Source organism: Pteropus vampyrus, unplaced genomic scaffold (assembly GCF_000151845.1).
Source record: "Pteropus vampyrus isolate Shadow unplaced genomic scaffold, Pvam_2.0 Scaffold18, whole genome shotgun sequence".
Lineage (NCBI taxonomy): Eukaryota > Metazoa > Chordata > Mammalia > Chiroptera > Pteropodidae > Pteropus > Pteropus vampyrus.
In genome coordinates this window covers 6,352,051-6,361,334 of record NW_011888799.1, presented here as the reverse complement: position 1 = coordinate 6,361,334, position 9,284 = coordinate 6,352,051, and positions in this window count along the sequence as shown.

Below are 9,284 nucleotides of genomic sequence, written 5' to 3'. Positions count from 1 at the left end.
GGCATGATGTTGGTATCTACCTCACACAAGTATCTACAGAGCTCAAAGAAAAGTAGCTCAACAGATAGCTATGATTATTCCATTGCATCTCAAAAAGAAGCCTGGTATCTCTAACACTGGAAATTAATGTTATTTTTACAAATTAAATGTAGGTTTGCATTTCACAATCCCTAGTAATAAATAGATCCTTTAGGCAATGACCATCAATGGCTGCTACCCTACAAAAAGAGACACCAGATGTGTGTGCCTCATGAAAAATAAAATATTCTTGCCAAAAAATTTCATTTGAGTCTAGTCGAGTATATAATTAAATACTTACAAGAAATACGGGAGACAGTTAAACAATACCACAGAGCTATTTACAAATGAACAACTATTTGGAAGTTTACATTAGCCACTGTAGACAAATACATCATCTTAATGTAGGGAGGAGGCAAGAGAACTAAATGTTAAAACAAGCTATGTTCAGAGACTGCATTATGCTAATCAGCCCTACAGCCAGACCATGAGGAAACCTGCAGAATAAAGGAAAATTTCTGCTGGGATTGCTAACAACCCATTTCCCCACACCTGGAAAGGAAAACAGGAAAACAGAGTTTTTAAGTTGAGCCCTACACGAAATAAAATCATTCGTTCTTTATGATTAAAACCATGGGGAACCTATGGATCAAAGGCTGGAAATTGCCAGCAGGCCTTTCATGCTGCATATTCTTACCTTTTTACTCTACATACTCTTGTCTTTCCTCACTGTATACCCATATCATCAAAGGAAAATGAGTAAACAAAGTCTTTAAACTGTAATTCACAGAAACTAAAGAATGACATGTGAACTGAATTCCCTGAACACTCAGGGTGCCTCTCAGTGTCTTTACTGTCTCTCACTGTCCCTGTCTTTCTCTATTGTCTCTGTCTCTCTGAGTCTCTCGGGCTCTCTCACTCTCTGCCTGTGAGAGACCATGCTCTGTCTATGGAGCATTATCCTTTCTCTAATAAACTTTCCTTTTGACTCTTAACTTTGACATGTTTTTGAATTCTTTCTAACGCTCAGCAAAGAACCCTTTTTTTCTCTCAGTGCAGAGCTTGAGTTCCCCGTTACCAGAGAGTGGGGTCCTCTCTCAGCGCATTGTCCAGGTTCTTGAGGTCTTGAACAAAGAATTGAGTAAGACACCGAAATACAGTAGAAAAGAAGTTTTATTAGAAAGGAAAGTACACTTCCAGATGTGGAAGCAGGCCTGAGCAAGAGAAGCATGGCTCAAAGGACCTGGTAACAAAGACTTTAGGGTTTTTATCCCTTTTTTGCTGTGGGTGGTTACTTTTCTTAGAGGTGTGAGCCTCCTTGATTGACAACTAAGATTGACAGGACTCAGTGAGTCATCATTTTGCTTTCTGCGCATGTTTGTTCCCGGAATTCAGTCTGTTATAATGATATTATTGAACTTCTGGGCATATGCATCATATTACAATGATAGTATAATGAGACTCAGATGAGTTGAAGGTCGTTGAGCTCTTCATTGCGCAGGTGCGAGTGACTGGCTTAAACTGGACCTAAATCTCTGCCTACTGGTTTCTTTGTGCGAATTAAAAAAAATGCCTTCTGACTTGCTTAATTGTGGGTGGATTAGGGCGGACCCCTTCTAAGATAGGTTGACCTCACTGTCTTTGCAGGCAGACCAGAAATTCCCTAATTAACTTTCCTGCCTACCTTTTTTCTAAGAAACTTTATTATTAGATGTTGAGGGATGGGAGATCTCTTCTTCCATATCTGCTTTCTGCTAAGAATGGCCGTAGTCCCTTCTTACAGGGGTTTCATGGAGCTCTTTCCCTTTCTGCCTCAGAGTGAGCTCTTGGGTTTCCTGCTGAAGTGCCACCTCAATCCCTAGACAAGGAAAAGAAAATACGAACTCGTTATTTAAATCCTACATCTATTAATTTCTATTATTGATTTGTCTATAAAATGAGTAAAGGGAAACAGTCTTGGTTAATACGTTTCTTAAAGTGAAAAGAAAGACCTTTGGCTTAAAGTCCTCCCCCTCCTCCCACCCCCAGACTCTAAGGGCCCTGCCTGACTTAACACCATTTCTACTTAACAATGGGCTGATGACCCTTATCAATAGTCAGAGGATCTGAGTCGCCAGGACAATTATCAGGATTTGAGGGAGAGAGCCTTTTCCCAAAGAAAGGAGAGAAGAAAACTTAACTAGGTTTACTAAAAAGATTAACTCTGCAAGAGATGTCCCATTTCATTTCCTGCTAAAAGATTAAGAATTTTACAAGTGTTGTCCCATCTCATTTTCCCCCCTCTTTTGATTTAGGTCTCATATCTATGAGACCAGCTTAAGATGAAATTGATTGCTTTGTTGCTGTAGGAAAATTCTTCCCTTTGGTTTCAGTTTTGTCTTAGGTATCCAACTGGCAATGGACCTATAGGTGGGAGTGTATTGGATGCGGCAACAAGAAATAGCTCCTATAAAGATAAACAAAATGAAAATAAGAAATGCTGCCCTTAGCCCAGCAAGATTGGGCAGCCAGGAAGTGAGTGGGGACAGATCAAGACTAAAAATTCCTGTCCTCTGTTTAATATTGTACACAACTTTATGAATTTGTTTCGCCTTTTCTTCAATTAACTATGAGTTGTCAAAGAGGTTAAAACAACATAGTCCTTTAAATTCTTCACATCCATGGTTATGTCTGAGCAATAGGTAGTCTATAGCAGCCCTGTTTCCAAGAACAGCTTCTCTGACCTGTCCTAATTATTCTCCCATGGCATGTATGGCCTGAGAGGTTGCTTTTAAGGCTTCTGCCATAGAGCAGGCTATTCTGTTGACTTCTATATTCAGGGCAATAGTCATAGCTTGCACAATAAACAAAGACAAAGCAGTATATTCAGCTGGACTAAGTAAGTGTAGGTAATTATTACAGCTGGGGTCAAGGGTGAGTTCTCTGCAGTGTCTATTTGGAGATTTTTGAGGCATAAATACAGTTAGTCTTCCCAGGGAACAAGATCCCCCAGTACTGTTAGCGGGAACATAAGAATAAACAGTTTTTCCACAAATAAGAAACCATCCAGCAGGTAATTTAACATGTGTATTTGCATAGCTTACAGAAGTCGTGGAACTGCAGTTCAAGATCATATTATCTGAGATATTAAAACACTGGTTAGTACACCTAATAAATGTTACGCATTTTTCTGCTGGCGTTATAGTAGAAATGTTTAAAGAAAACCTAGCCCCATCCTTCCTGGGCACCACAGGTCCCCAGTTATGTCATGATACATGATGGGTTTATTGACTTGATGAGGGGTTAATACTTCCAATGGCTGTCCTAAGGTAATCTAGCTTCTTCTACTAAGATGGCTGCTGCAGCTACTGCCCTCAAACAACTTGGCCAGCCCAGAGTTGTTCCGTCCAGCTTCTTTAAAGGTAAGCTACTGCACAAAGGTCAGGTCCTAGTTTCTGAGTGAGGACTCCTAAGGCTATGACTTTTTTCTCAGCTACATACAGAGAAAAAGGTTTGGCTAGATTGGGGATGCCTAGGGCTGGGGCCTGAATTAAAGCTTGCCTTAATTGCTTAAAAGCCTTTTTGATTTCTCCTTTCCAATCTAAGGGAATATCATCTGATCCCTTGGTGGCTTCATACAAGGGCTTAGTTATTAATCCAAAGTTATATATCCAGATTCTACAAAACCCAGCCATACCTAGAAAGGACCTAAGTTGTTGCTTAGAGGCTGGGTAGGGAAGCATACAAAGAGCTCGATTACGATCTTGAGATAGCTGTCTAGTCCCAGGGGTTAAAACATGTCCTAAGTATGGACTTCTTGTAAAGAAATTTGAGCTTTGCTCCTAGAGATTTTATATCCTCGTTCTGCAAGGAAGTTTAAGACCTTGATAGTATTCTCATCTGACACCTCCTTAGTGGGACTACAGATGAGGAGGTCATCTATATATTGGAGAATGCTTACCTTTTGTAAGTTTAGATCACGAAGGTCCTTCTTTAGTGCTCTAGCAAAAAAAAAAATGAAGGCTGTCTCTGAATCCTTGGGGTAGTACTGTCCATGTAAGTTGTTTTTCCTTAGTTTTGAGATCTTCCCATTCAAAGGCAAATAGAAACTAAGATTCTAGATGCAAAGGAATAGAAAAGAAAGCATCCTTTAGGTCTAGTACAGTATATCAGTGGATGGGAATGACAGCTTCGTTAGTAATTCTCAAGTCCTCTACCATCAGATATTCCCCATTAGGCTTAAGAATAGGCAGAATTGGGGTGTTATAGGGAGAATGGCAGGGTATCAAAAGCCCATGTTTTAAACATTCGGTTACAATAGATTTTAAACCTCTCCTTGCCTCAGGCTTAATAGGATATTGCTTCTAGTTAGGGAATTTAGAAGGATCTTTAAGTTGAAATTTTACTGGTACAGCATTCCTGGCTTGCCCTGGTGTGCCATTATACCAAGCCAGTGGATTAACTTGTTGGTCAATGTTTTCTGGTATATTAGTTGATTTTTGAAGCATTAAAAGTCTGAGGAGTCTATACCCGAGTTGTAATATTGCTCCTAATTTAGTTTAAATATCCCATCCTAACAAGGGAGTGGGACAGCTTGGAACTATTAAACCTTGGAGAAATTTGCCCTGTTCTGCACAATCCTATACAGAGGCCTGAGCTAAAGTGTGTTTCACTACATGTGTACAAGCAGGATGTGGTGAAGTTAGGTGCTGGGATCTAACAGCCAAAGAACAAGAGGTTCTTCAGAGAGGCCCTTCTGAAAAGAGAGTAAGAGAGGCAGTTAATGCTTCTATTAAAGATTACTCCTCCTTTACTACCTTCCACCCCAACCCATAGCCAACTCGGTGCTCAGGCACGCCAGGAAAGCCAAATTCCCACTGACCATCTGAAGAAGGTGGTACAGGATACAGCCTCCTCATTTTCATAATACTCCAGTGTCCTAATTTTCAATAAGTTTGGCAAAAGAGTCATACCACTGAGAGAATTCTTTCTGACAATCACAAACAACCAATAAATTTACATTTTCCCAGAAAATAGAGGAGGAAAGGTCGCTTCAAACAGATAATTATTCCCTTTCAGTATCATTTGGCCCCTAGTCTCACTCAGTGTCCCAGAGAATTTTTATATAAGGTTTCTAAAAAATGAGCCCAAGGTTACAAGTTTGTCTTCTTCCTTCCACTTTGGGGAATTGTAGGTAGGTGGAGTAACAGCTAGGTGAGAAGAGGAGGTGAAGAAGGAGAGGAGGAAATCATTGGTCACTAAATAATTCACAATGAGTGGAAGGCTGGCCAAATTCTCCAAAACCTAGATGGCCAAAGTGAGGCAGGATAGTTAGCCTAGGGAAGTTTCCTCTCTCTCTCAAAGATACAGCTCTGGAATTTTTTCTTAGTCTTTTACTCAACCCTCTCCCTGAGGCTCTGGAATTTCTCCCTTGTCTCTTACTCAGCCCTCTCTCTGTTTTGATTTCAAGCATGAGACTCCTGCATGAGAAACAAACCAAGGCTGGGAGACAAGATAGATGGCCTTGGGCTGCCTCTGCTCCTCCAGGTGTCAGGAGAAACAAGCCAAAGAGTGGGGGGTGTGGGGGTGATGGATAGCCTTGGGACACCATCGACACCCAAGAAAACAAAAGGCTGTAATTCAGCAAGCTCTTTCTCTTAAATGTATACTTTTACTTTAATAAAACTTGTACTTTCCTGCTTGCTGTTTGTCATGTCCTTGAATTCTTTCTCATGGCATTAGACAAGAACCTGGTGACCCGAGCTCCAGGTCAGGGTCCCTTCTTGGACACTCACCCTGTCGAGCTCTCTGGCATCAAAAGGAAGATTTTGAAAACTGACTTCAGGCTCATCACATCCACATCTGATGTGAAGTGAGCCTGGATGATCAGGCATTCAAGAGGTGGTGAGCGTGAGGGTGGGCAGATTCGGCTGAGTGCCTAGGAAGGGTGGGAGGGAAGGGAAGGCAGTAGAGGTACCTCTGAGGAATGAAGAAGAGCTCTCTCAGATGGTAACTTTCCAAGGCAGTAGGTTCTGTCTCCCAGGTCCCCTCCTGGCTTACTTTCTCCTTTCTGCCAACACTTTGCTTCATAGTTATTAGCAAAGTGATTTGCTAAGGGCACTTGCCGGTGACAAAAACATAGATAAGACAGAAAGAAACAGTAAGTCTTACCACAGTGCCTGAGTAAAGAGGACCCTTTGGTTCTTTTCCCAGAAATTCTTACATACTAGGGAATTACACCATGTTTTTTTGTTGTTGCATTTTTTAAATTTTTATTTTGAAATAATTATAGATCCATAGGAAGTCGCAGAGATAGTACAGAAAGGTTTTGCGTATCTTCCTTAGTGGTAATATTTTACATTAACTATAGTACAATATTGATGCAGGATAGGGCAAATTTCCCCGAGTTGGTCAGGGGAGATGAAGCCCTGTACTGAGAGAAGAGGGTCCTTTGGCGGAGAGTGTAGAAAAAATTCAACACACATGCCAATGTTAGAGTCAAAAGGAATGTTTATTAGAAAAGGGGTAACACTCCACAGATAGAGTATGGTCTCTCAGAGGCAGAGAGTGAGAGGGACCAAGAGAGATGTGGAAAGGCGGTGAGTAGGGGGTGAGTGTTTAGGGAATTCAGGTTTATATATCCTTCTTTCATTCCATTTCTTTTGATATGGACATACAGCGAGGAAGAGGAGGGAGAAGAGTATGTAGCCTGAAAGGCCTGCTGGCAGTTCTCAGCCTTTAATCTATAGGTTTCTCATGGTTTTAGCCACAGGGAATGAAAGATTTTATTTGTGTAAGGCAGCCACTTAAAGACTGTTGTTCCTGTTTCCCCTTCCACGGGTGTGGGAAATGGGTTGTGAGCAATCTCAGTAGGAATCTTCCTTTTTTCTGCAGATGTCCTCCTGGCCTGGCTACAGGGCTGATCAGCATATGCAGTCTCTGAATGTGGCTTGATTAACATTTTAATTCTCTTGCCTTCTCTCTACATTAGAGTGGTGCAATGTGTGTAAAGGTCTATGTCATTTTATCATGTGTAGATTTGCGTAACCAGCTCTGCAATCAGGATACAAAACTAATCAATCACCTACAAGCTCTTCTACCTGTGACCCTTTATAGTCACAATCCCACCCCGGCAACAACTGTCCCTAACCCCTGGCAACCTCTAATCTGTTTTCTCTCTCTGTAATTTTGGAATCATGTGACATTTTGAGATTGTTTTTTTTTTTTCACTCAACATAATGCCCTTGAGATCCATTCAAGTTGTTGCCATGTGTCAATAGTTTGTTCCTTTTTATTGCTGAATAGTACTCCATGATATAGATGTATCAGTTTGTTTCACCATTTACTCATTGGGGGGTGGCATTTTAATTGTTTCCAGTTTTTGGCTACTGCAAATAAAGCTGCTGTGAACATTAATGTATCAGTTTTTGTGGTGGTGCAAATTGTTACTTTGGGGGACAAACTTTCAGGAGTGCGATTGCTGTGTTGTATGGTAAATGTATGCTTTGTTTTTTAAATAACTGTCAAACTATTTTCCAGAGAGGCTATACCATTTTGCTTTCCCATCAGCAATGTATGAGAGATCCAGTTTCTCTACATCCTCACCAGCATTTGATACTGACATGGTTTTTAAAAAATTTTAGCCTTCTAATAGATGTGGAGTGATATCTCATGGTAGTCTTAATTTGAATTTCCTTATTGGCTAGTGATGTTGAACATTTTTTTCACGTACTTATTTGCCATTAGTGTATCTTCTTTAGTGAAATGTCTCTTCATGTTTTTTGCCCATTTGGTATTGGGTATTTGTTTTTTACTGTTGAGTTTTGAGAGTTATATACTCTAGATAGTGGTCTTTTATCAGATATGTGGTTTGCAAATATTTTCTCCCAGTATGTAGCTTGTTTTTTTATTCTATCAGTTTTTCACAGAGCAAAAGTTTTTAAATTGATAAAGTTCAATTTATGGATTTTTTTTCTTTTATGGATCATGTCTTTAGTAACAAGTTTAAGAACTCTTTGCCAGGCCCTAGGTCCCAAAGACTTTGTCTTGTTTTCTTTCAAAAGTTTCATGTTTTACATTTAAATCTGTAATCCATTTTCTATGATTCATTTTAATTTTTGTAAGGTGTCAGGTTAAGGTTCAGATTCATTTTTTTTTTTGCCTATGAATATTCAATTACTCTAGCACCGTTTGTTGAAAAGACTGTCTTTCCATTGAAACTACACAGTCTTGATTACTGTAACTGTGTGTCTTGAAATCAAGTAGAGTGATTCCTCTCACTTTCTTTCTTTTTTGAAAAATTGTTTTACTTATTCTAATTTCTTTGCCTTTTATATAAATTTTAGAATACTCTTATATACATCTTCAAAAAATCTTGCTAGGATTTTGATAGGAGTCGTATCAAACTTATGTATAAATTTGGTGAGAATTGACCTATTTACTATGTTAAGTCTTCCAACCCATGAACACACTGTATCTCTCCATTTACTTATTTACCTATTATTTTAAATGATTGTAAATGGTATTGTATTTTTAATTTTTATATTCATGCATGTGTTCATTGCTAGTGTTGCAGGATACTTGGACAGAGAGATGAGACACTGAAGCAATAAGCAGAAAGTAGTGTTTATTGGTGCCGGCACCGGCTCAGTGGATTCACATCTAATGGCTGAGCCCTGAGATCACAGTAGGGCTTTTCCTTTTATACGGGTCTTATACTTCCTCATAGTTACAGACTTGCATGTTCTTTCTATATAAGGAAAGTGTATTTTGATTGGTTGGCAGGCCGTTAGGGGAAGTGAATAACTTTCAACTGTCCTAGGAAACGGTTATCTTGGGCCTCCCTACCACATTCTCCCTTTTGATGCTCAGGCCCAAGACTGGGTCAGAGAGCATCATCTTTATCCTGTTCTTGGTCTAAGGGCTGATATTTCCATATTGCATGACCTGACTACCTATCCTCATTCCCTCTTTACATTTATGAGTCCTTAAGGGTATGTTGGCCATCTTCGTGGGGTGTTGCCATCCTCAGACTTCTGCCATGTGTAGATTGGTCAGCTTTCGTTGTGACGAAAGCAGGGCTGATGTTCTTTTGATCTCCAAGTCCAGTCTACGTCTTCTTTCGGAGGGTTAGTATGAAAGGCTCTGTGGAGTCTGAAATGAACTCCCAGTCTGTAGCCGCTGGCTTAAGCTTGCTATGGTGACTCCAAGGCATTATCTCAGCAACCTTTATTGCAGCAGTGGACAAGATAACAGTGAATGGGCCCCTCCAAAGAGGCTTTAAGAGT